This window comes from Pseudorca crassidens, chromosome 11 (genome assembly GCF_039906515.1).
Source record: "Pseudorca crassidens isolate mPseCra1 chromosome 11, mPseCra1.hap1, whole genome shotgun sequence".
NCBI lineage: Eukaryota > Metazoa > Chordata > Mammalia > Artiodactyla > Delphinidae > Pseudorca > Pseudorca crassidens.
In genome coordinates this window covers 81,531,629-81,558,013 of record NC_090306.1, presented here as the reverse complement: position 1 = coordinate 81,558,013, position 26,385 = coordinate 81,531,629, and the positions used below count along the sequence as shown (strand labels likewise).

The 26,385-nt window shown below is 44.8% G+C and overlaps 1 protein-coding gene and 1 long non-coding RNA gene across 6 annotated transcripts in view; one reads left to right on the top strand and one right to left on the bottom strand.

The window, feature by feature from the left end:
- Window positions 1–7,828, bottom strand: part of ELK3 (ETS transcription factor ELK3) — a 69,124-nt gene extending 61,296 nt beyond the window's left edge. For 2 of the 3 annotated variants that reach the window (XM_067697610.1, XM_067697612.1), the window contains exon 1: window positions 7,450–7,828. The gene's annotated coding sequence lies outside the window, so the exon portion shown is untranslated. The remainder of the gene's footprint in view (window positions 1–7,449) is intronic. The other variant, XM_067697611.1, reaches the window with a different exon arrangement.
- Window positions 7,829–7,883: 55 nt separating this feature from the next.
- LOC137202296 (uncharacterized) lies at window positions 7,884–18,862 on the top strand. Of its 3 annotated transcripts, none has more exons than XR_010932533.1 (5): window positions 7,884–8,172; window positions 11,817–11,882; window positions 14,935–15,828; window positions 16,192–16,282; window positions 17,250–18,862. It is a non-coding gene; the product is annotated as an uncharacterized lncRNA (long non-coding RNA). The 3 variants fall into 3 exon arrangements; XR_010932535.1 differs by lacking the exon at window positions 7,884–8,172 and adding an exon at window positions 8,194–10,920; XR_010932534.1 differs by lacking the exon at window positions 14,935–15,828.
- Window positions 18,863–26,385: the final 7,523 nt, after the last annotated feature.

The window sequence follows — 26,385 nt, the reverse complement described above, 5'->3', positions numbered from 1 at the left end:
AAAAATTCTGGAAAATGATATATCCTCTATACAGGATCTTCTTGGCTGTCTCTTTGGTTTAACCAAGAAATATGCTTCTTATTAATTCAAATAATTGACTGTCTAGGAAAGAGTTGGATTTAGGCATAGCAATAAAGTGCTTTATCAATTCCACTGGCAAAATGCAAGGAGAGGAGCTATGGTGACAAAGTTTTCCCCCTTCAGATTGCTTTTAACTCAACGAATGCCAGGTATTGTACAAAGGGCTGGGATAAACACAAGGATGAGAATAGCAGATGAAGCCCAGAGGGAGCTTACAGACTGATGGGCAAGACAGATGGGAAACACATCTTGATACATACACGCACAGATATCCCTCAGTTTCCGAATCTAATGAATTCCAGGCTTTGGACAGTGACTCCAGATAGCAAAGGGTAGCCTGCTATCAAATCTACTTGGTTCCTGAGTTCTGGATAAGGAATATTAATGAATAATGAGAAACACCAGCCCTATCTCCAGATATATATATCTGAAACTGGTACTTGTGCTTGGATAGTAAGAATCTGCAGAGGGAGAATTCAGGTAACATGGAAACCTGTAAATAAAGCCTGTGGCAAGGACTCCGAAGGCCAGGGATGGATGACTGGGGAGATCTAACCTGGGGGACCAGCAAAGGCTTCCCCAGGGAAGAGATGGTTGAGCTGAGACCTGACAGATGACTACACACTGGCTCAAAAGTGGAGTGAGAGAAATCGATGGGAGTGGAGGACCTGGAGGGAATTCCCAGAAGAGAGAACAGCACTTAGAAGGGCCCAGTGGCCAGGGGGCACATTACACATTTGAGGAATTGAGGAAAGGCCAGTGTAGTTGGCCTAAATCACAGCATGCTGCTTACATTAAGATTTTTGGTCTCTATCCCAGCTGAAGCCACTGGGAGATTGTAAGCAGAGGAGCGAAAAGGTCGGATCTGTGTTGGAAGGACTGCTCTAGCTTGTGGGTGGAGAAGGGACCAGAGGGAGGGGGTGAGGGGAAATGTGGACCCCTCAGATCCAGCGTTGGAAGATGGACAGCATTTTCAAAGACTATCAGGAGGAAAGAGTAGGGACCTGACCTGGTGATCAAAATCCTGGGGCCTGCTCAGCACCCAACCTGGAGACAATCGCTGTCTCTGCCCAGTCACTGCCCTAGAACGAGGTCGTCTTTAGAAATGAGTGGTGCCTGTCACAAACCTCAAAAAGAGGAGGAAAGGAAGCACTGCAGCTAATGCTGACCTTCCCTCAGGTGTTCCTTATTCAATAAGGGGCCGACATGGGATTGAAGGGGAAACTTAAGGGGAATCCCTTTTTCTACCCCAAAACAGTTTTTAAAAATTGCTGTATATGTCTCAAAGTCAGCTTTTGGGGGATGACAGCAGACATTCACTCTACACTTTCACAACTCCTAGAAGAATCCAAGTTCTTTATTCTAAAACAGAGCATAGACGAAAAGGACTTTGGGATGCAAGGGATCGTCCCTACCTCTCTACTCCAGCCACTTTGCCCTCCAGCCAGGGAAACTGAGGTCCAGGGACATTAAGTGATATCCTCTAAACACAACTGGTTTTAAGGGAATCTACGTTTTCCCCGCAGCATACATATTACTTTTGGTTAGTGTAAGTGATATTAAATAGTGTAGAAAGGATTTTTCCTCTTATTGGATGATGAGGAAATCCACACTTTCTGATGATCTATTTTTAACCAAGTAGATTAAATAAAAATACTGCAGTATCTTATCCAGGTGCTCTGGGGTATAATAACATGGTAGAGTCATGGAATTGCCATAATACAATTAAAAATAGCCAGGGAATGTTTTGGGGTGATGGAAGTATTCTCTACTTAGAAGTAGGGGTTGGGGATTACATAGGTGTATACAATAACATTTAAGATCTGGGCAGTTTCATGTACATAAGTTATACAACAGTGAAAGAAAGTAAAAGACATCAAGAGTCTCAGATTCATTCTATTGTTTGGAGTAAATGACCCCTAACCTCACCAAACAGTGTAAGAGAAGGTATCAGATACATGTGTTTTATACCTCCTCCATCACTCCCATATTTATACCTGGAACATTAGGAATTGTTCTTAGATATGGTAGCTTTAAAAAGACTTAGGATACTGTGTGCTTAAAACTTCTTTTTAAAGCATGTATGTGAGTAAATTCATTTTAGTCCAAATTCAGATCAGAATATATTAGTATAACCATCATCTTAATTTCTTTAAAAATATGCAAATAACTCTCACAGCCAATTATAAAATAACCCCATTTAATTCCTAATTTAATAATTACTTTCCAGCAACTGTAAATTAAAACACATAAAGTGGTCAGTGAGTAATTCCTAGTGGCAAATCAACCAAGTTACAACTTACTGAAATGATCAATTCAAAGTTTATTTTTAAACTGCTGACATATATGTAAGTTTCCAGTAATGGATGAAAGGCCATTTTCATTTCGGTTGTGGGTAGGGATAATGGGGAGTCAAATTTCTGCTTAAAAGACTGAAGGCCCTTAGGATTTGTTAACAGTGCACCCCAGACATAGAAAACAAACTTATGGTTACCAAAGGGGAAAGGGGAGGGGGAAGGGATAAATTAGAAGGTTGGGATTAACATATTACATGCTACTATATATAAATAGATAACCAACAAGGACCTACTGTATAGCACAGGGAACTATACTCAACATTTTGTAATAACCTATAAGGGAAAAGAATCTGCAAAAGAATTTATATAGGTATATATACGTGTAACTGAATCACTGAGCTGTATACCTAAAATTAGCATGATACTGTAAATCAACTATACCTTAATAAAAAATAAAACAAAAACAGTGTGCGCGCACGCACACCCCCACTCTGATAATTCAATTTACTGGGGCTGTACTATAAGTGGCAAAACTGGAGTTTTCATGTTCTCACTGCCACGGTTTCAACCAAAAAGCTACATGATCTCTGTTCAAACTGGCCGTGGGCAATAGTACTCTTGAACTGAAAATCTACTTAAAATACCAATTTCAAAGTTTGGAAACTTTACTGATATAAAGTGAAACAGTAATAAGTAAGAGTCACCAAGTGTGCAAGAGGCACCGTCCTCCCTCCTTTATAGTTAGAGAAGTTCAAGGTGTATTTTTGGTCTAACCTAGTTTCTCTGTTTTCATCACTCAACATTCTACTTTGATGTGTCGCACCCTGGACTTCCTTTTACTACATCTTGATATTCTACTGCAAATCATGACTCATCCTTAAATCATAGAGAAACTCATCAAAATCCCAAACTGCACAGCACATATGAATTCAGTCTTTCAAGAGGGCAGCATTCTTAGAACGTTACTTGGAGCCACAGAGACAAAAACACTGAACAAGTTCATGTAGAAATTATGTCAATCCACTGTTGAGTCAGCACATTTATTAGATCAATAAATACGAGCTCTATGTGTGGTAATTTTGGTCTTAGTACCAGTTATTAAACTGTGTTACGTGATACGTTAACTGAAAATAAGCTACAAAACAGAAAATATAGTGTGACTCCAATTAAAAATTTTATGTGTGCATGTGCAGCTGTGTGTATATGTATTTTAAAAGACCAGAAAAATATACACCAAAATGTTAACAGAGGGATTATGGGAGATGTTTTTTTTTTCTTTGTGGTTTTCTGCATCTTCCTAAGATAATTCATATTAATATTTTTTATAACAGCAAAAAACAACTAACCTTTAGAAAATATTGCTATACTAATGTAATCTCAAATATGTCATCAATCTACAAAGGCAAAGGGGAATTACGGATAAATAATAAAACATAAAATACTCTTGCCTTAAACATACAGAAAAATTTGCCATGAGTGGAGTCCTTCATATAAGTAACCAGGACCGCTCATCTATATGTGCAGGTACTGGCCCTTAGGGGCAGAAGCCAGCTGCCTAGAGCCAGGTCACAGCCAGAATAAAAGAAATGGGTTCTCTGTCCAAAGTTTAATGAGGAACCCCAGGTCTAGGAAACATGAAAACGGCTGAATCATTCCCTGGGACTGGAAGGGAGTAAAGCCGTTAATTAGTAAGCAGTAATTCACCATCAGCGAAAAAAGACTTTACTCCAGGAAGTCACATCCTTAGATAATATTTTTAAAGTGTTTTGGGTTTGTTTTGTCTTAGGTAATGTTTTGCAACCATATTGGTTTTTTGAATCCTATAGATACATAATTGGGTAGCACAGGGCGCACAAAATCCGATACGTGAATTGGAATATTTTAATTTATACGCACTACCTGGAAGCCCTTTAAAATCGATTTCAGGAAAAGTCCTAAAAAGTTATTACAAATATAAATTTCAATATATGATCTCAGGGTTATTGTACATTACCAGGTTTGAATTAGTAAATTTTTTTTAAATAAGAAAAAGAGGAAGGCTTTAATAAATGTTTAGCAAACTTCAAAATTCAAATGGGGCTGCTCTCCCCCACATGGGCTATTGCCATTCTGGTCTAAAAAGCATTAGTACCAAGTGAGTGAGGTTCAGAGATGGTCTCATTCAGCTCACAAAGGTACACCATCACACTGTCATTATTTACATGTCATTCCACACATATTACTGACCGAAAAGAGAGAAAATTCATGCACACTGTGTTATTCACATGGCAGAAAAGTGCCAGTGATGACTTTTAAATGTTCTATTCCTTGAATGAATGCATATCAAAGTTGTCATCACCATTAATGTAAACAAGAGTTTCTCAATCTGGGTACTCCTGACATTTTGGGCTAGAAAGTTCTTTGTGGGCATTGCTGGATGTTTAGCAGTATCCCTGACCTCTACTCACTAGATGCCAGTAGATGCCCTCTGATTATAACAACCAAAATGTCCCCAGATACTGCCAGAAGTCCCTCGGGGAGCAGAATTACTCCCAGTTGAGAACTATTGCTATAAATGAACATTATTCATTCCAAATAATAACTTATTGGAATGAAGAACTCTAATTATCCCCTTTTTATTTTGAAGGAAATGTAGTCTTGAAAGGGGAATACTTAACAACCTTCATCCTTAAGGAACAGTCATGCAAAGTGATGTTGGCTTTGGAAAGCTTTTTTCCTTATCTATTTAATGTAAGTTCTGTTATCCTACTCACAGCTTTCAATGCAACAATTTATTGAGCATCTACTCTGCACCAGATACGGTGTTAGGCACATCCTGTACTCACGTCCACTGACTCACACCCTGCTCGGGCTGTTTGGGTTGTTTTTAGGACATGCTTTGCCACCAGAAAAGAAACACGGACACCTTAAAAAACCCTCAAGAGAGCAGAGTGTCCTTGTCAATAAAGGAGCCCCACAGTTCCAATCAGGTTCCTTAAAATTCTTTACCCTTTTTAGTAATTCTACACATTTCCAACATTTAAAGGTTTAAAAAAAAAAAAAAGGCCACAAGGCCTTTGCTATATTTGGCATAGAATGACCATCAGGGGTCTTTGCAGGCAGGATCATTACTGGAAACTCCAAAAACAATTAGGGACAGTCTTCTTAACTGTCTGACCCACGTGCCCTCCTAAAACAATTTGTAATTTTATAATCCCCATAAATTGAAACTCATAACTGACCTTTCCCAAATAAGTGTGTGTCACAGAGAGACAGAAGAAAAGGGAGAGAGATCGGAGGGTATTTTGTTTGGCAGTAGGGCTCAGAAATCAATTTGAGCTCATTAATAGATGCCCGGAACATGCTTGGTTTCTCGTCACCTCCGCCCTCCCCCGCCAGGAGTGAAGCACAGACGTGAGAGGATGGGTGTGTTTGAGGTGCTTGAGCAATAGAAAACACACACACACACACACACACACACACACACACACACACACACACACACACACACACACACACACACACACACACACACACACACACACAACCTGGGAGAGAAAAACCTGTAAGTTCGAAATCCAAAATGGCCAAAATGACTTCAAAGTTTTCAAGATGCTGCCCTGAAAAGGTTCGTTGGGCGGCTGCCCCTCTAAGTAAATAAAGCCGTAACTTGTCTCCCTCTCCAGCGCAGGGCTCCCCCGGCTGACAGTGGCTGCACAAAACCCCTCCTGTGCCGAGCAGCGGAAACTCCTAATGAGATTAGTTGGTGTGTGTGCAGACATTACTTAGCAATGACTACAGGGGCTCTCTCTTCCTGCAGCAGCCAGTGGAAAATTCAGGGAACTTTTTCCCCCGCAGCAGCAGAATCCCTTTAACCCTCTTCCCCAGCCAACTCCAAAAACAACTCAGCCTCCCCCAGCGTCCCCCCTCCTGGCCGGGGTGCTGGGGGGAGTTAAAGACCCGCCAGGGACTTCCAAAAGCGGGAGGGTGGGAGGGGGCCGGCGGGGAAGGGACGGGTGACCCCTCGAACACTACAAAGGAAACTGTAAAAGGCACAAATACATAAACCTGAGAAGGAGCAAACCACAGTTTCTTTGTGAGCTCCTCTAGTGAGTCATTTTCAAGATGCTGTCTGCTGCCAGTTTCAAAGCGGAAGCGCATGGCAATTAGTCTTGCCGTTTCCAGACAAGCCAGAAACTCTCCCGACACTCGTTTCTTTTTTTTTTTTTCCTTCTAAAAAGCCCCTTTTGCAGTTTCTGAAATAACATTTCTTTCTCCCACCTCCATCCGCCGCCTAACTGCAGCTTGTCCTCAGGACGATTCGGTTCAGAAAACGTAACAAAACCGAGACCTCTAATTTTTTTTTTTTTTAGCCCTCCAAAATTGTAATTCCTCCCCCCAAAAGTTACGGAAGCATTACAGGCCAACGTTCAGATGCAAGCAGAAGAGCCCCATCCCAAAGTGCTGGGGGCTCCAAGACCACCTCCTGCCCGGTCCTCCTCCAAAACCACGTCCAGTAATGACTCCACCGGCTTTTAAAGGTCCGGCTGGGCGTGCGCCTGGGGCGGGGACCCGGACGGGGGTCACCTGCCGAGCGAGAGGGGACGCGGCCCCCAGCCCCGCGGCTCGGCTCCCCACGCCCTCCGCTTCCCTCTCCACCCCTGTCCTCTCCCTGAATTCGACCGTCGGTGCCCACTGCCACCCCGAGGAGAGCCACAGCCCCGGCTAGGTCAGCGGTGGTCCAGCCTCCAGGCACGCAGCCCGCTCCAGTCACCGTTCCTCCCAGAGGGACCCCAAGTCTCACCGCCGCCCGCTCCCCCGCGCGCCCCCTCCTCCCGGCTCACAGCGCAGCCCAGGGCGGGGTGTGCCATCGCCCGGTGGCCGCAGCCCCCGGGCCGGCGCGCGGACCCGGCGCAGGAGCATCCCAGCTGCGCCCACTCCCCGCGGCCGCCCCCAGCCCCGGGCCTGCAGCCTCCGACGCGGTGCCCACCCGCCCCACCCCCACCAAGCCAGAGAGAAGAAAGAAAGAAAAAACCAAGCCCCACGAAACTTTGCAACTGTCCGAGCAACAGGCACGGACCCTACTACATACCCAGATGCGGGGGAGTTTTCAAGATCCTTCTTCGGGGGAATTTCTAGGAGGAACCGGGCGAAAGTCCCCGACTTTCCATGCTGACAGGCGTCTGCAGACGGTCTGTTGCTCTTGTAATGAGATCCTGATTTTTTTCCCCCTTTTTTTTTCTTTCTCTCGCTCCTCTTTTTTTTTTTTTTTTTTTTTCCTCTGGTGTGTGTGAGAGCAGGAAGTTGGAGCAGTCAGGCCGAGCCGGCTCACTTCCTTTACTGCATTATTCCCCAGGCGGTGTGCAGTCTGTGTAAACAGGCTTTTCCGCCCCGCGCCGCGCGCCCCGGCCGCGGCTGTGCGCCGGGGCTGGCCGCCGAGGCCCGCGCATACTCCGCCGCCTGGGGCCCCGCACCGTGCCCCCGCCCGCCGCGCTCCACGCTTCCTGCTCGGCCACCCCCGGGGAGGAGCCTCCGGACCCCGGGCGACTCCGCGTGGCCGCAGCCCCTCCCCACGGGGGGGGCGGGCAGCTCGGCCAGAAACGCAGAGAAGCCGCCACCGGCGCGCCGAGGGGCTGAGCTTGGGTTGTGGCGAGACGGGGGATCCCTCTTCTTCCCCCGGGGGTCCCTGTGCTGGGGACCGCCCTGGGCCCAGCAGTAGGGTCTTGCCCTGCTCGGTCGGTCGGTCTGGGCGGGGAGGCCCGAAGTGGGGAGGCCGCTGGACTCGCTGTTTTCTGTCAGCTGGGATGGAAGAGTTGTAAGGCCAGGGGGCATCGGGAGTGGGGCCCGGGTGCTCTGGGCCAAGGGCTGCTTTGCTTGTGGGTGGGGGTGTGATTGCTTAGGATGAGAAGATGTTGCATGTGCAGAAAAGGAGGCACGGGTTTTGTCAGGGGATGGACACAGTTCCTGTCTGGGATTTAAAAAAAAAAAAAAAAAAGCCAGCGCTCAGAGTAGGGGGCCCACTTTGGGGAAAAGGATGAGAAGCCGTAAACTGGAAGCCAGGATTCTCCAGGAAGAGCCCTTTCTGGCCGTTCGCTATGGCCCCGCCACAGGCCCAACCTTTCCTGCCTGCTAAGGGACTCCGGAGCGAAATGAGCAGCGGCCACAGAGCCGAGTGACTGAGGCTTCCGAGGGAGGCTCCGTGGTCTCAAAACTGGGCTCCACAACACACTATCCCTCAAGGACCGCCCACCCCGAAGGGCTCAGGCCAGGCTCTGACGGGAGAGCTTGTCCACTGCCCTGAGGCTTAGAGGAGGGAGGAGGGTGCCGGTGGAAGAGTCCCTCATCCCAGCCCTGTGCGCCAGCCCCAACTGCTCCCCTTTTGGACCCCCTCCATTCCCATACCTCCGCCCCTTAGCAGCGCAGACCAGCGGCTCCCAAACTTGAGCGTGCACCAGCATCACGTGGGGGGCTTGTTAAAACACAGGTTTTAACCTCACCGCCAGCGTTCCTAATTCAATACGTCGGGGGTGGTTCTTAGCCCTGGCTAAAGTTAGAATCACCTGGGGAGTGTTTTGAACACTATTGATCTCTATACACAACCCAAACCAATTAAGTCAGCTTCCCTGGGAGCCGGGGGCGTGAATGCTTTCCAAAGGATGGCATTCTAAGAGCTCCTCCACTTTTATTTGTTTCTCATTTCTGCAACCTTTCTGATTGTTTACGAATCTCTCACTAATTACTAACTGTGGGCCTCTAAGGGCAGGGTTGTATTTTACTCTAGTTAGTACCAGGTCAGGGCACCTGACTCATAGGACAGTCCAGTTGGCAGCATTTGCTTTGGGGCTGGCATGGATAGTTCAGTGAGAAGTGGGACAAGGCCCACCAGACCTCTGAGAAGGGTGGGAAAACATGAGGGGTGGGGGGCTGGGGGAAAGGTAGGGGAGTAGAGAAGAAGGAGAAGATATGGGGGAGAGGGCTGTTTATCAACCCCTGATTTTCCACAGCTAATTTCACACTTCAGGGATTATTGTTTTAATCCCTAGTGGGCTTCTCCTGTCACTCAGCAGAGCTCACTCTGTGTCCCCGTATGATCCAGCTGTGGACTGGGAGAATGTAAACTTATTTTATTTTCCTTCTCAGGCAGAAAATATCTCACACATACAACTCAGAACACTGTGTTGCTTTATCTAAAAAGTGTATACCAAAGCCAAGCATATCTTAAACCAGTGACTTTCATGATTTTTATTGTACATCTTCACAACAAATCTTTGTTGAATCCTAATATGTGAGAGAAAAGGTGTACATGTTTTCATCAGGCTTTAATTGTTCTGAAGAAATGCCTTTGTCTAAGGCACCCCTGAAACACTCATGGGCAGCCTTGGCATTTCCCAGACCAAATGAAGACCTCCTTAAGTTTTCCTGGTGTTTCAGGTTGTCCATACCACTATGCCAAGCTCTTTGTTAGAATGAATAACTCAGAGCTGACACTGCTCTTCCCCAAGGCACGGGGAACAAATTTTACTTGTAGGTGTCTGCAGCTTCTGTACCTTGCATAAGACAGCTTCTGCTGTCTTTGCTCAGGCTGCTATAATAAATGCCTTAGACTGGGTGGCTTAAACAACAGACATTTATTTCTCACAGTTCTGGAGGCTGGGAAGTCTAAGACAAAGGTGCCAGCAGATTTGGTTCTTGGTGAGGGCCCTCTTCCTGGCTTGTAAAGGGCCACCTCTTGCTGTGTCCCCACATGGTCTTTCCTCCATACACACATGTGGAAGGAGAAAGAGAGAGGAAGCAAACTTTTTGGTGTCTCTTTCCATAAAGGGCACTAATCCCATCATGGGAGCTCCACCCTCAGGACCTCAACTAAACCTAATTATCTCCCAAAGGCCCAGCTTCTTAATACCATCACATTGGGGGTTAGGGTTTTAACATGAATTTAGTGGAGACGTTAACATTCAGTTCATAATGTCTGCTATTTGTTTTTTGTGCTTTCCTTCTCACTATCAAAAAGTAGCCAAGAGATGTGGCATTTAGTATTGTGTGATCCACACTATTTTTATGCTTCTGTTATAAAATAGATAGGAGTTAGGATTATATGGGTTATGAGTAAAATTTCTTCAGGAATCCTTTATAGCAGGTGACAGGATCATTCCTTTCTGCTAGCCAAGAGAGAATGAGGCTCTCTCAGCTTTGATAGGAACAGCAGACATCTTACCAGAGATTGGAGTTAGTCAGTGTGATGTGTTGGAGGGTGCTTGGGGCAGGATGGAGGAGGATCAGCTCAAATAAACCCTACAGATGAAGAGTGGAGGTGGGGGCTGAGTCTCCTGAAGAAAATCAAAACCCTGGTTCCAAAAGAAGGGGTGTATTGGTCAGGTTTTGCTAGTATAATACTGTGTAACAAACAACCCCAACACTCACTGGCTTGCTTAAACAACAAATGGGTCTTGGTTGGCGGGGTTCATGTTTGCTTCACATGTTTTTCTCATTCTGGGACCCAAGATGAAGGAACGGGCTCAATATGGGACACGTGGATTTCTGGAAGGGCAGGAGCTCCAGAGAAGTGAGTGGAGACACATGGAGCCTCTCAAAACCTCTGCTTAGGACCAGCACACCCTCATGTCAACTCACAACCCAGTGGGGAAAGCAAGTCATATGGCCAAGACTAAAGTCAATGGGACAGGGAGAAGGAAAAGGAGGGAAAAAGGGAGAATTCTGAACAAATAATATAATCTACCACAAGAGAAAATGGATGTTGGGTATAAAAAACAACAAATCTCTTTGTTCCCTCATAATTTAACATTCCATAATGTATAACAGAATGGGATGCTGTGGATGGTTTAAAAAAATACAGATGGATGAGGAAGTATAATTAGATAGGACAGGAAAAAAATGAGTTTTAGAATATATCAAACTAAAATATTTTAGAACACAGCAGAACAAATAATATATGAAACGTATGAATTGATGGTATTAAACTTATGAATTGATGAATTTTGGTAGAAACTCAAAAGCGGTTTGCCTCAGTACTTTGGAGACTGCCCCAATGTTGAGGGGGATGCGGGTAGGAGTTGGGAATAGACAGCCAAAGCCTGATGGGAAGGCAGCCCACTCGGGGGGCAAGTATACATTTGGAATCAGGAATTTTGGGATCCAGTCCCATACTGACTTCTTCTAGCTCTGTGACCTTGACTAAGTCACTCACCCTCTCTGAGCCTGCATGAACATCAGTTTTTACTGATTTTTACAGTGAATGCCAATTTTACATTAAGACAACATGTGTTATGGACTAGGATTCAAAAAATTTCATGAACCTCATTTGAAAGAGTATTTAAAATAATTTTATAGACTTGCAGGAAGACCCCACTGGGAGTCTGCATTCTCCCTTTTGCCTTGTTAGAGAACTTTCAGTGGGGACATTTGAGAAGCATTGATTTGGACCATCTTTTTCGCCCTCAGACTGGTCATCGATAGGCCAGAGGTTGGCAAACTGCAGGCCCACCGCCCGTTTCTATGACTTTCAAGGTAAGAATGAACTATTTTCTTTTTAAAAAAATGTTTGTGGTAAAAATCATAACATAAAATTTACCATCTTAATTGTTTTTAAGTGTTCAGTACAGTAGGGTGTTAAGTATATTCACATTGTGGTGCTACTGATCTGTAGAATCTTTTCAAAAGTTTCAAAACTGAAACTCCACCCATTAAACAATGCTCCCTTCTCTCTTACCCCAGCCCCTGGCAACCACCATTCTACTTTCTGTTTCTATGAATTTGACTACTTTAGGTACCTCATATAAGTGGGATTATATACAGTATTTATCTTTTTTGTGACTGGTTTATTTCACTTAGCATAATGTCAAAAGTTCATCCATGGTGCATCATGTGACAGGAGTTCCTTCCTTTTCAAGGCTGAATAATATTCCATTGTGTTTATACACCACATTTTTTTTTTAACCATTCATCGGTTGATGGACATTTGGGTTGTTTCTACCTCCTGGCTCTAGTGAACAATAAGAATTTACGTGTTTAAGCAGTTGAAAACAAATCAAAGGAAGAATAATATTTCATAATATGTAAAAATTATTGAAATTCAAATTTCAGTGTCCATAAATAAAGTTTTGCTGGAACAGAGCCACACTCACTCACTTACGCATTACCCAACACTGCTTTTGCGCTACAGTGGCAGAGTTGAATAGTTGTGACAAAGACTGTTATGGTCTATAAAGCTGAAAATATTTACTTTCTGATTCTTTACAGAAAAAGTTTGTCATCCCCTGGCATAGGCCATTTGAGACAAATGAGATTCTGCCCCGTTTTTTGGTTTGGTTTTAACTGCATTTTCTTTCCGATTCTGAAGAAGGCCTTTCCTTGCCATATGGGGTAAAAATCTTAGTGTCTTTAACAAACTTCACATCCAGGAACTTCATCTTCAGAGGAAACCAAGTTGTTGTGCTTCATTTAATTCCTCTTATTCGATCTTCTTCTGAGGTGGAGAATAGCTGGCTTGGACTCTCCTAGCCCCGGAGACAGCCTTTCAGACTTTTCTCTGGTCTCTGAGTAAACCTGAGTTCCCAGCCCCGGTTACACGTCAGAACCATACGTACCAGGGCCTCACCCCTGAGATTCTGAGGTTGGGTCCGAGAATCTCTATATCTCCAATGCTCCACCCAGATGACCGCTCTCCTTATGAAACCCTTGTAAATGTCTTACTCACCCTTTAGACTAAGCTCAAACCCCACCTCATCCAAGAAGTCTTCCAAGATTCACCAGATGAAGTCCGTGGCCCATTTCTCCTGTATCCCCACCACACAGGGTTTGAACTTTACCGCCTAGCATTATCCCACATGCCTGCAAAAAAAGTGCTAATTTTTTTTAATCAATCAATTCATCAGTAATATTGGGTTGGCCAAAAAGTTCGTTTGGTTTTTTCTGTAAGATGGCTCTAGTAGCACTTAGTTGCCTTTAACTTAACTGGAAAAATTTTATTAGATTGTATTGTGACAGCTGTCATATCAGTGTGCGTTTTTTTAAAAACTTATCAAAATTGGTGAATTTTTGTGTAGCCGTTTTAAGATGGAAGAAAATAAAGCAACATTTTTGGCATATTATGCTTTATTATTTCAAGAAAGGTAAAAACGCAACTGAAACGCAAAGAAAGATACGTGCAGTGTATGGAGAAGGTGTTATGACTGATCGAACGCGTCAAAAGTGGTCTGTGAAGTTTCGTGCTGGAGATTTCTCACTGGACGATGCTCCACAGTCGGGTAGACCAGTTGAAGTTGATAGCGATTAAATCAAGACATTAACTGAGAACAGTCAACGTTATACCACGCGGGAGATAGCCAACATCCTCAAAATATTCAAATCAAGCGCTGAGAATCATTTGCACCAGCTTGGTTACATGAATCGCTTTGATGTTTGGGTTCCACATAAGTTAAGCAAAAAAAACCTTCTTGAACATATTTCCCCACGCAATTCTCTGCTTAAAAGTAATGAAAACGTTCCGTTTTTAAAACAAATTGTGACAGGCAATGAAAAGTGGATACTGTACAATAATGTGGAATGGAAGAGATCACGGGGCAAGCGAAATGAACCGCCAACAACCACACCAAACGCCGGTCTTCATCCAAAGAAGGTGATGTTGTGTATATGGTGGGATTGGAAGGGAATCCTCTATTATGAGCTCCTTCCGGAAAACCAAACGATTAATTCCAACAAGTACTGCTCCTGATTAGGCCAACTGAAAGAAGCACTCGACGAAAAGCATCCAGAATTAGTCAACAGAAAACGCATAATCTTCCATCAGGGTAACGCAAGACCGCATATTTCTTTGATGACCAGGCAAACACTGTTACAGCTTGTCTGGGAAGTTCTGATTCATCCGCCGTATTCACTAGACATTGCACCTTCGGATTTCCATTTATTTTGGTCTTTACAAAGTTCTCTTAATGGAAAAAATTTCAATTCCCTGGAAGACTATAAAAGGCACCTGGAACATTTCTGTGCTCAAAAAGATCAAAAGTTTTGGGAAGATGGAATTATGAAGTTCCTGACAAAATGGCAGAAGGTAGTGGAACAAAAGGGTGACGACGTTGTTTAATAAAGTTCTTGGTGAAAATGAAAAATGTGTCTCTTATTTTTACTTAAAAACCGAAGGAACTTTTTGGCCAACCTAAAAGGAGCGATAACACCATGAAGTTTTGTAAATGATACTGTACGGTACTCAGGCACGTGAACAATCACTAGGAGGGAGAATAACTGATGGCATTTGGAAGGAATTAACACTGATTCCAAGCTTTAGATTTTTTTAATTCACAATTGATTGAAATTTATTAATACTTCGTATTCTCACACTTTGTATCCCCAAATCCACATTGTAGCATTACAAAGGAAAGGAGATTAAAACACAGCGATAAGGTGTCACAACTCAGAAAACTGTGAGTCACTGCTGTCATTTCCAGGATGCACACAACTGAGAAACTGTCCTGACCAGCTACTGGTCAAAATCATTTCCTACATAATAGAAATCTGACTTGTCCAGAAAGGTACAAATGGTCTTGGGCCTTTTCTCTTTCAGTGATGCCCGGAGTGCCTGTGTCAACAGCTGCTTTGGATTTTAAATGTGTGGATCAAGAAACAGGGCACTTTAGCTCTTGTTTTGATCCTAGAAGGTGTTGGGCAAGACTTTGAAGGAAACTGCAGTCTTTCTTTTCCCACAGCATCACAGTCACAGAAACCCAGGCAATGCCCCATGGGCAGGAGGTCGTGCTGTGCTTTAATGGCAAAGATGGGCAAGGGGTGGTTTGGGGACTTTCAAGACCAACTCCTTGATGGTGGGAAAATCTAATGAATTGGAGGCTGATGATCACCTTTGAAAAATCCTGAAACTCAAATGAGAATAGTGCTTTGAGAGCAGCAGAGGAAGGCCTGGGGCCATGACCAGGCTTGCCAGAGATGATGGTAGCACAGGGGTCTTCAGAGGGAGTAGAAGCTCCCAGGCACAAGCATAATAATTTAATTCCTTCCCAAGGGTCTATTTGCATGGGGGGACAGGCCTTGTTTGGGGAGGCTGGAGCCAAGGGGGGATTTTGATGCAAAATCAAAACAGATGAAGTTGTTTCCTGCGAAATTTAGGGGTATTCTGAACCCAGGCACTCCTTCTGCCTGGGGTCCAGCACCAAGATGAGAGGGCATGCAACCTGACATTCCTTGTCGCCATGAGGAAGCCCCTGAACAAGGAAGCCAGAGAACAAAGAACAGGAGGGAATAAGCCTTCATGTTTCTGTCTGGAAGGATCTCCAGTAGGAAAGGGAGAGGGAAGTTCTCTGACTGGCAAGTTTAGGAATAGAAACTGCAACACTTGGCTCAGCTCCCACCTGCCCTCTCTTTTGGAACCCACTTGTCCCAAGAACACACGGTCTCTGTTCTCCGTGCTGCGGGTGCCTGCAGTTTTCCAGCTCGGCCCAGGTAGGTAAGTTTAATCCGGGGCCGAAATGCCAGCCAGCCCACTGTGCCTGTAGATGGGAGGATCATCCTCCAATCTAGCTGTTATCAGTAGTAAGACGATTATTTTCATCTCCACCAGCCTGGCACCTGCTTTCTCTCTCAGCTGTTTCTGAAATTGGACAGGAAAGAGAGGAGTAATTTGGTGGGCTGGGGGTTTACCTAGCCAGCTCGTGTAAGACACCGCAATTGGAATTCTGAGAAATAACCAGAGAAGACTGGGTTTAGGGGCCGTGGAGGTGCAGTACTGAGTACCCCCATGAGCATGTAGAGGTTCAACAATGTCATTAGTGGGGTGTCCATGGTCATAGGACCTCACGTGTACCCACAGGCTGATGAGACTACAGATGTAACCCAGGATGGAGGAGAAGAGAAACGCCATCTACAGGCTGCTGTCAGGAACCAGGCACCGTGGTTTGGAGGTAAAGGAAGCTGGGGCAATGGCGTGTTATTGAACTAGCTTTAAATTAACTAGGATTTCTGTAGACTCCTGTGAGGGCTCTGAGGACAGAAGCAGATGCTGGGGTGAAATGAATGGGAGAAGCGTCTTCTCCCCGGAAAGTGTCAGTGGATACTCTTAAGAAGGGGTGAGACTTGGTAATATTACAGTCATTCCCCCCTTCATCTCCACAGCAATACACATTTCTTGAATAAATATCATAGATACTCAAGGAGAAAAAATAATTATTAGAAAATATGTATAATGCCTCACAGTGTAAAAAGTGTCATTAAATAGATGAATTCAATTGGTCTCTAATAGTATGAATCCTGTTTTACATTTGATACTACTGAGGAGTAGGAATGTCAATTTGTGTGTTCAAGATCACACAGTAAATGATGGGGTTGGGACTAAAGCCCAGGTTTTCTGACCAAAACCCAAATCCTTTCTGGTATTCTTTGCTGAGTTATAATAGAGGACCACACAAAGTAAAGAGAAGAAACCCAGGATGGAGAGGCAGGGAAACTGCTGGGAGTGCAAGTGCTACCACTGGTTTGTCCTATGGCTTTTCTTAGACTCAGCGTCTTCCCTCGTCAAACTGTAAACTGAGGGCGTTGGACCAGAGCATGTCTGAGACCCTGACATGCTATGAAGGTCCTGGCTGGTTCTCAGCATTAACTCACCTTCCACGGTACTTAATCACAGCAGTTCTGCCTAAGAAGCCCCCGGTCACAGAATCTGCTCAGCGGAAGGCTGGGGTGCTTTAATCTGCCCCCTAGAGCAGTGGATTGAAAACTTTAACTCCTACCCCCAGGAGGAAATGCAGTTTACATCTAAGCCCTATACACACATGTAAAGAATTGAAACAGCCTTCACAAAACAATAGTTGTTTTTAATGTTTACTATGTGTGATGTATTTTGATATTTTCTATCCTGTTTTATTCGCTTAGAAAATGTCGGCTGCAGCCCACCAATCTGACTTCATGATCCATGAATGGTTTGAGAGGCACAGATTGCTGAAAACTGATGGGTAGTGGTGGGGCAGACCATAGGACAGCGGGATCACAGCAGCCAGATGAGGTCGAGTAGGAGACGCGGCTTCATATAAAAGGGAGAGCATGTGTCTGTGTATGTGTGAGTCAGCGCCCTTCTGAACATCCCCCTGCACTTTCGCATTGTCTGTCATCCCACCAAGCACATTCCCACCTCTGTCACGAAGCTATCTTCCCCAAATGCAATATTTAAAAGGTACTTCTGAATGTCTTAGCTTTGTTTATCACTGTCTTGATTTATCAGCCCACCAGCCAACGTATTTCTTGAGGAACCTGCACTGTGTCTGTAGCCAACTTCTGTACAGTTGGCCCTCAGTGTCTGTGGGTTCTGCATCTGCAGATTCAACCAAACACAGACTGAAAATATTTGGGGGAAAAAATTCCAGAAAGTTCAAAAAAGCAAAACTTGAATTTGCTGTGCACCCAGCAACTATTTACATAGTATTTACAACTACTTACATAGCATTTCCATTGTAGTAGTATTATAAGTAATCTAGAGATGATTTACAATATATGGGAGATACAATGGAATATCATCAGTCAGCCATAAAAAAGAATGAAATAATGCCATTTGCAGTGACATGGATGGATCTAGAGATTATCATACTAAGTGAAGTAAGTCAGACAGAAAAGACAAATATCATATGATCTCACTTATATGTGGAATCTAAAAAATGATACAAATGAACTTACAAAACAGAAACAGACTCACAGACATAGAAAACAAACTTATGGTTACCAAAGGGGAAAGGGAGTGAGGGATAAATTAGGAGTTTAGGATTAATAGATAGACACTACTATATATAAAACAGAAAAACAAGGCCCTACTGTATAGCACAGGGAACTATATTCAATATCTGGTAATAATCTATAATGGAAAAGAATCTGTAAAAGAATATATATATATATATATATATCTGAATCATTTTACTGTACACCTGAAACTAATACCACATTGTAAATCAACTATACTTCAATTAATAAATAAGTAAATCAATCAATCGATCAATAAGTAAATTTCAGAAACTGATTTAAAAAAACATATGGGAGGATGTGCATACGTTATATGTAAGTACTACACAAATACCAATGGACAACTGTACTTACCATGGTGGGACGTGTGATATGTTAAGGGGGTGGGGGCACAGGACAAGACCCAGATGTCACCACGGGAAGGCTGGTTTGGCTGGTTGTCCATGGATAGCATCACCTTGGTGATGGTCTTAGCCTGAGCTGACAGGTTCAGAAAGTGGACCTACACCTCTGAGCACGGCCTCACCACACAAGGCCTCATATTTGGCTCTGACATTGTCGCCAAATGACCTTATTCTTACAGGTACAGAGACAGCCTGATAAAGTTGCAAGTAGAAGGCGTTCATCACATATCCTTAACCGTACATCCCATCCTCCAACCACTGCTTAAAGTGCACTAAGAATTAATATTTTTGTAGGTCCTTAATTATATTGTCACTAGCACAATAATATTGCATTGTTTTGTATGTTAACAATTAAAATGTAAAATGTTACAATATACCACAAGTTTTATACCCTTCTTTTAGCATTTGTTCAGTTTTTAATATACCCAGAACCTCAACAGACAGCAGTGATCTATGCCTTTCCCAACTCTGAGAGGCCCCACCCCCAGGGAAGACCAGATTCTTGGTAACACAGCTTTCCTGAAATATCTACAAGTGAGTTTGCTTATAATGGAGAACATTCCTTTCTCAAAGTGACTGAAATGCTTGCCTCTACTGCCCAGAGGACCCCTGTACGTAACCAGGAAGCCAAATCAACATTTGAGAATTTGTTGCTCGGTGGTCAACAATGAAAGCACATGAGGTGAATTTCTCATCATGGAGGGTCATCTCCGGAAATAACAAAGCGCCCACTCCTCCCATACATTTCCCCACGCTACATTCTGCTGGACAGGCAAGCCAAAGTTGGCCTTTCTCCTTGTGCTCCATTCCCATTTACACCCTATTCTGTCCACACATCCTTTCTTTGGACATTAAAGTCCAGCAAAGTAACTGCTCCAGGGGACCTGAAGACATCTGGTGTTTTTCCCATCACATGTGGATTTAACCTTTTTCGTTTAATTTTCTGAGAGAAAACTCACTTCCAAGCCCCGGAGTGAACCTCTCTGCAGGTTCCACACACTCCCAATGTGCATGGTACAAAGTAGACACTGTGCCTGACCTTGAGGATTTACCAAACTAAAATGGCAGTTTAAGCCAAGAAGCCTGTCCTAAACAGATAACTTGGAAGCAGCATGGTTTGGTGGAGAGAACCATGATTTAACAGCATAGACTCTCATTCCAACCCTGTCGTGTGGTTTTGGGAAAGACACATTCCTGTATTGAAAATGGTAGGCCTGAGGTGGGAGGTGGTTCAGAAAACCTCTCATGACTGAAACCCACTCATTCATTGATTCGTTCATTCATTCATCATATAGGAATTAGCATCTCCTGTGTATCAGAGAATGCGTCACAACCAAATGGCAAGATAAGTAACACATGATTCCTGCCTTCAAGGAACTTTCAATCTATAACTTACAGCTCTAAAAATCTCGCTCTTCAAAATACAATGATAATCAGAAAACTTATTAGCACAGGGTGGTCAACCATCTTAATAAGGCCACATGCTACATGGGAAGGTCTCCCACAGTGCAGTCAGATGGTCCTAGGTTCAAGTTCAATTCCATGACCTTGGGCAAGTTCCCTTATCCCTTCCAGTCTCCATTTCCTTGTCCCTAGAATGGGCATAATAAGATCTGCTTTGAAGTGTTGGGAGGATTAGAGATAAAATATACAAAGTATCCCACATATAGTTAGCATTTAATAAACCACCCTCCCACTTCCACTCTTAACCCTCAACATCGATTCTCCAAGAAGCTAGATTGTTCTCTTAAAAATGTAAATCACGTCATGTCATTTAGTATCCTTCCATGTGCCCCCTCAAATGAATAGATTCCTGACTCTGTATTGTGGCCTACGGGCCATGATCTGGCCTCTGCCTTCTCCCTGCTCTGTCTCCTTCCTATCCTCTCACTGCTCCCTCCAAGAGACCACATACCTCCTCTCTGTTTTCTCAAATAAGATAAGTTTGTCCCCACCTCGGGGCCTTTGCTCTCTGCATTTTCTGAAGAGTTATTAGTTTCTCACCAATCAGGTATCAGCTCAAATGCCACATTGTCAAAGAGGCGCTTCCTGGCCATACATCTCCCAGTTCAGTCCCTCTGTCACATTTTCTAGTTTACTTTTATACCACCAGCCTCTAATTTTCTTGTTTATTTCCTTGTGTACTGTCTGCCCTACCTCCCTCAAGAATGTAAATTCCCCAGAGGTAGATTCCTTGTGTCTCTTATTCACTATATCCCCAAAACTGAGGCAGTGCCTGGCATATAACAGGTGCTTGAAAAACATGCTTTGAATTTATGTTGTAAAAATTACCATTATCATCTCGTGGTTGGAATTTTTCTTCCACAGATAATGTCTGAATCTTGAGCCAAAAGAGGGAACTAGTTTCACGTCTGAAACCCAAAGCTGAGAAGAACGTGTGGAAAACTCAGGAATCAGGAGGAAGGAGGGTATGAGCTCTGAGAGGCCTTTCAATGCAATATATATAAAGAGTTCTGGATTTGGAGTAAGAAGTCTGAATTCTAGGCCTAATTTTACCAGGCGCTACCTCTATTCCTTAACTTCTCAGGCCTTCATTTCTTCATATGTGTAAGAAAGAAAAGGTTGAACTAACTAGGCCCTTCCATGCCTTTAGAACAGGGCCACTTTGGGAAGCCCATAAGCACACGCATGAGATGCTAAAGGAAAGCAGCTGAGAAGGGAGTGATGGGTGAGCCCCTCTCCGTGCAGAACCACTCAGATCCTGTGACTGATCCGCTCCATGGCCAGACTGTCCCTCACCACACTGCTTCCCAGGCAGGGCCTGGTGGACGGCTGCTGCTCACAAGGTATTGGCTGAATGAAGGAATGTCCTCTGGAACCACAGGGAGGAGGAAGTGACAACTCAGTGACTCAGAAGAAAGGACCACTGAGTCACCAAGCCACTTCCTGTCTTGCTCAGTGTCCTTCCATGGTGGGAAGGTGGCAAAGAGCTTAAGCTCTAGTGGGTCCAGATGCAATGACATTGCAAAGCGAAGGCCTTCAGGGTCAGGGGTTGGGGGAGGAGGGGAGGAAATGAAACAGTCACTTAACCTTTGAGTTCTCTGCAGCCAACCCTAACATACAACTAAATGATCATACAGCCGATTCCTGTTACAGGGGCTGGTCACACAGCTGACACAGGGGCTGTATCAGCTATCTAGTCCTGTGTAACATACCACCACTTGGTTGGTTAAAGCAACAACCATTATATTTGCTCACGGCTCTGTTGGTCAGCAGTTTTGGCTGGGCTCAGCGCAGTGGTTCCTCTGCTGGTCTTGTCTGGGGTGGGTCATGTGACTGTTCCTCTGGCAGCTCAGCTGGGGTTGGATGGTCCAAGATGGCCTCTTTTACATTGTCTGCTGGTTGGTGCCGGCTGCTGGCTGATCCTCTCTGTTCACGTGAGCTTTCCTCCTCAAAGAGGCTGGCCTAGGCTTGCTCACATGGCCACAGCATCATTCCAAGAGAGTGACAGTGGAAGCTGCAAGACCTCTTAATGCTTAGACTCAAACAGAATGTCACTTGTACTGCTTTCTATTAATGCAAGTCAAAGGGCTAGCCCACTTTCAAGGGGAGAGGAAATAGATTCTACCTCTTTTTTTTTTAAATAAATTTATTTATTTAATTTTTTGGTCTGTGTTGGGTCTTTGTTGCTGTGCGTGGGCTTTCTCTAGTTGCGGTGAGCAGACGCTACTCTTCGTCGCGGTGCGCAGGCTTCTCATTGCGGTGGCCTCTCTTGTTGCGGAGCACAGGCTCCAGGCACGCGGGCTTCAGCAGATGTGGCGCGCGGGCTTCAGCGGTTGTGGCATGCGGGCTTCAGTGGTTGTGGCGCACGGGCTTAGTTACTCCGCGGCATGTGGGATCTTCCCGGACAAGGGCTCGAACCCGTGTCCCCTGCATTGGCAGGCAGGTTCTTAACCACTGCACCACCAGGGAAGCCCTAGGTTCTACCTCTTGATAGGAGGAAAAGCAAAGTCATGTTGTGAAGGACATGAACAGGCAGGAATGGGAGAAATTGTGGCCATCCTTGAAAACAATCTACTGCAAAGACCCAGGGGCTCATATAGGCCTCTCATTACACAAATGAGAAGACTCCAACACACACAGGCTAAGTGACTTGGTCAGGTTCAGAGAGTCAGTGGCACATCCAGAATGGGAACCCAGGTCTCCTGCGACTCAGTTCAATGTCTTCATACTTCAAAGACCTCTTCCACCTAAAGTGTCTATCTTCTTTATCCAAACCTAGTGACAGAGCCAGTCTTTGGAGCTACCCTACTTCTCAGGCCTCCTCCTCTGGATTAGCTGACCGGTACAATCACAGATTTAGGAAGAGAGCACCCAAGCCTGGCTGCAGCTGCCTTTGTTCTGTGAGTCTCCTTAATAGGAAAGGAGACTCCACTGCATCTTCTGGCCTCTTGAGAGCTTGCCAGGCTCCCAGGCCATATAGCTAGATTTGACAGCAAAATCTCACTTCACTGGGTTCTGTTACAGCCATTTAATAAGACAGTGCTTTGTAGCTGTGGTAGTTTTTAAAGCAATATGTCTCTAGTATGTCTTGCAAGGGTAGTAAACCAATCTGTTAGACACAATACAATTATCAAGAATTAGTTTATCAGAATAGCTTCTGAAAGTGAAGACTAGAGGGAATAACAATAATCATCTAATATTTATTGAGCTTTAACTGCATCCAGGCACTGGGCTCAGCATCTGCACGTACTAGCTCATTTAATTCTCATAACTACCACGTGACATAGGTCTTATTGCTATCCCCATTCCTAAAACTGGTCTCTCAAATGTCACCTTAGTGTCCAATTGCCAAATCCAAGGTCTTATTTGCAACCTTTAACCTTTTCAACTCTGCATAATTTGAAAATACTCATTTATTCATTCATCCCTACATTCATTCTATTAGGTGATAAGACCTGGTCCAGGTGTAGGCGATAGAGCAATAAACAAGTCAGAAACATTTCTTGCCCCGACAGACCTTCCTGTGTAGTGGGATGGACAGGCATTGAGTAAGTAGCAGCCCGCAGGATGGGTGTTATGAAGAGAGATCTGGGGAAGGACTCTGAAAGGTGAGTCTCTCTCCCCTTGGTTTCTGGGAATTGCATCTCTCCAGATTCTAGTTCCTATTCCTCTGACCAGCCCTTTGCTGATTCCCAGGGTTTGGAGCTTGTCTCCTCCCCTTCTGGCTTCCTATGCTTTCCCTGGGAGCTCTCCTAAAAGCTCGTGGCTTCAACAGCTGCTGAGGATTCCCAGACTAGCTCTCCAGTCACATCAGCATTCCAGCTCCCTATGGATGTCGTAACTGACATAACCAGAATCGTGCCTCGGCCATTCATAACCCCTTGCTGTTATTTTTAGTTATGCCTTCACCCACCCCAGCCTTTTCAGCCAGCTATAATCCCATTCACCTTCAGGGCACAGCTCACAGCCATTCTCCAGACAGTCTACCCCACCCTCTCCAGGTGGAGCCAGTCACTTTTTTCTCTGAACTCCCGTATTTCCCCCTGGCTACTCCCATACTTATCACCTTCTAGAATAATTAGCTTTGTCGGTGCCTGTCTCCTCTGCTAGACTGTGTGTTCCCTGAAGGCAGGGTCCAGGACTCGTTCATCTACATGCCCCTATGTTTTGCAGAGCAGTAAAAGCCCAAACACTTTATTGAACTGTTGAACTCAATTTGGATCTAGGAAACTCTTCCAATTTCCCAGTCGAAGGCAACGCTTTTTAATGTGACCACAACACTTCTGTTAGCGATTCTGTTAGGGTTAGCTGAGTGTGCCTGGCTCAATCACGAGATTGCTGGCAATCTCTTTGCACATTTTATTTATCTTTTGTCCACCAACAGCCTCCAGTACCAGTCATATAATGAAAATGTTTGTGGTCCAGAATCATTCCACTGCCTTGGTCCATCCTTGGTCAAAGTTCATTCATTAATTCACCCATGTGTTTATGTACTTATTTAACAAGCACTAACTGAGGGCCTTATTTGAGCCAGGCATTACTCAAGGCAAACCCTGCCCTCAATAAATTTAAATTTTAGTGGAGGACATGGACAATAAACAAGCAAATACATAAGTAAACAAGGAAATATCAGATTGATAAGTGCTAGGAAAGGAATAAACAGGGGGATAAGATAGCAGAAGGGGTGGCATTTGGGGTAGAAGGCACAAAGAAGTCCAGAAGAGACTTGAGGAGGGGAACAGGGAGGGCAACAGTCCTGACACAGGCAGAAAAAAAGGGGCATATTGAGAAGTTGAAAGGAGCACAGGTGCCTTGGGTGGAATGCACACACGGGGCATGATACAGGTAAGCAGGGGCCAGGGCATCAGGAGTCCTGCGGGCACGGAAGGACTTTTGATTTTATTAAAAGCAAAATGGGGAACCATTAAGGGATTTTATGCAGAGGAAAGACACAATATGATTTATTTTGTAAAAACAGTTCTCTAAAAAAAATGCAGGCAGGGGCTTCCCTGGTGGCACAGTGGTTGAGAGTCCGCCTGCCGATGCAGGGGACACAGGTTCGTGCCCTGGTCCGGGAAGATCCCACATGCCGCGGAGTGGCTGGGCCCGTGAGCCATGGCCGCTGAGCCTGCGCGTCCGGAGCATGTGCTCCGCAACGGGAGGGGGCGCAGCAGTGAGAGGCCCGCGTACTGCAAAAAAAAAAAAAAAAAAAAAAAAAAAAATGTAGGCAGGACAGAGTGAGAGCAGAGAGACCAGTTACAAGATTGTTACAAGGGTGCAGATTAAGTTTACTGCTGGTTGGAGCAGACGCTGGCCTCACAGAGGGAGAGAAGATGACTCCTATAGACACCAGGCTTCAGTCTGTCTGCTCTTGCTACTTCTGGGAACCATCTACCCAGCCAGGAGAGCTCTTAGCGATGCCACTGCGTGCCGGGGGCCCAGGAAAAATCCACATGGGGTGCGCGAGAGGTACCCAGAGCTGGCTGGGAGCCCACGTCCTCTGGTCTCTGTCTCCTTGGCCCCGTTTTTTCTGGCTCAGCCCCATAGGAAGGAGAGCCCTGCTTCTGTGCCAGCCCTTCAGAGGTCTGGAGAGATTGGAAGGGCACAGGAATGCCTGAAAGCCGACACTGCCGCGGGATTTGGCAGGTGTGGGCAGCCGTGGTGGTCGTCTGGGCGCCTACCAGCCGCCTTAGCTGTAGATCCCTACTCCATTTTCCTAGGCTGCTGTCCTATCTTGACTTACTCTCAGACTCTCTCTAAGAGCTTCACTGTTGCCCTGACTGCTAAAACACAGTTCGTTAATGTTGTTTTTTCCCCACAAAACCAAGGAGTGTTTTTAAATCAATTAAACACAGTTGAAGTGCACCTGCCAACTGTTAAGAGCTGCTAAAAGGTGCCCAGTGCCACTGGCCTCACCTCTTCACCTACTCCCACTCGCCTCACCCTCCCTGCTCCTCCAGGGACCAGCCTCCTTCCTCCTGGGGACCTGGTGCTCTCCCCTGCTTACCTAACTCCTCCTTTAAATCTCAGCTGTTATATCACTTCCTTCTCAAGCCCTCCCTGAGGGCTGCCTGCCAGTCTCTGTGCCCTGATTAAATGTACTCTAAGCACTAGGGACTTTTCATAGGACTCATGGTTATTATAATTACATACTTACCCAGCAGGGTGGAAATATACACACTACAGTTCAGGTTTTCTTTTCCTTCTTTTTTTTTCTTAAAGGTCGCTTAAATTTTTAATTTTTATAACTAGTCTCCCATTCCTGCTGATGGTGGGGAGGAAAAAAACCCTTCAACTTGCCAATAGAAGGTAATAGCCTCTTCTAGTTTAAAACCATCTGTTTCCCTCCAATAATCAGTTACTTCAAGGTTGACGCTATCAGGGATTCTCCCTTCCCTCCCACATGCTTTGCC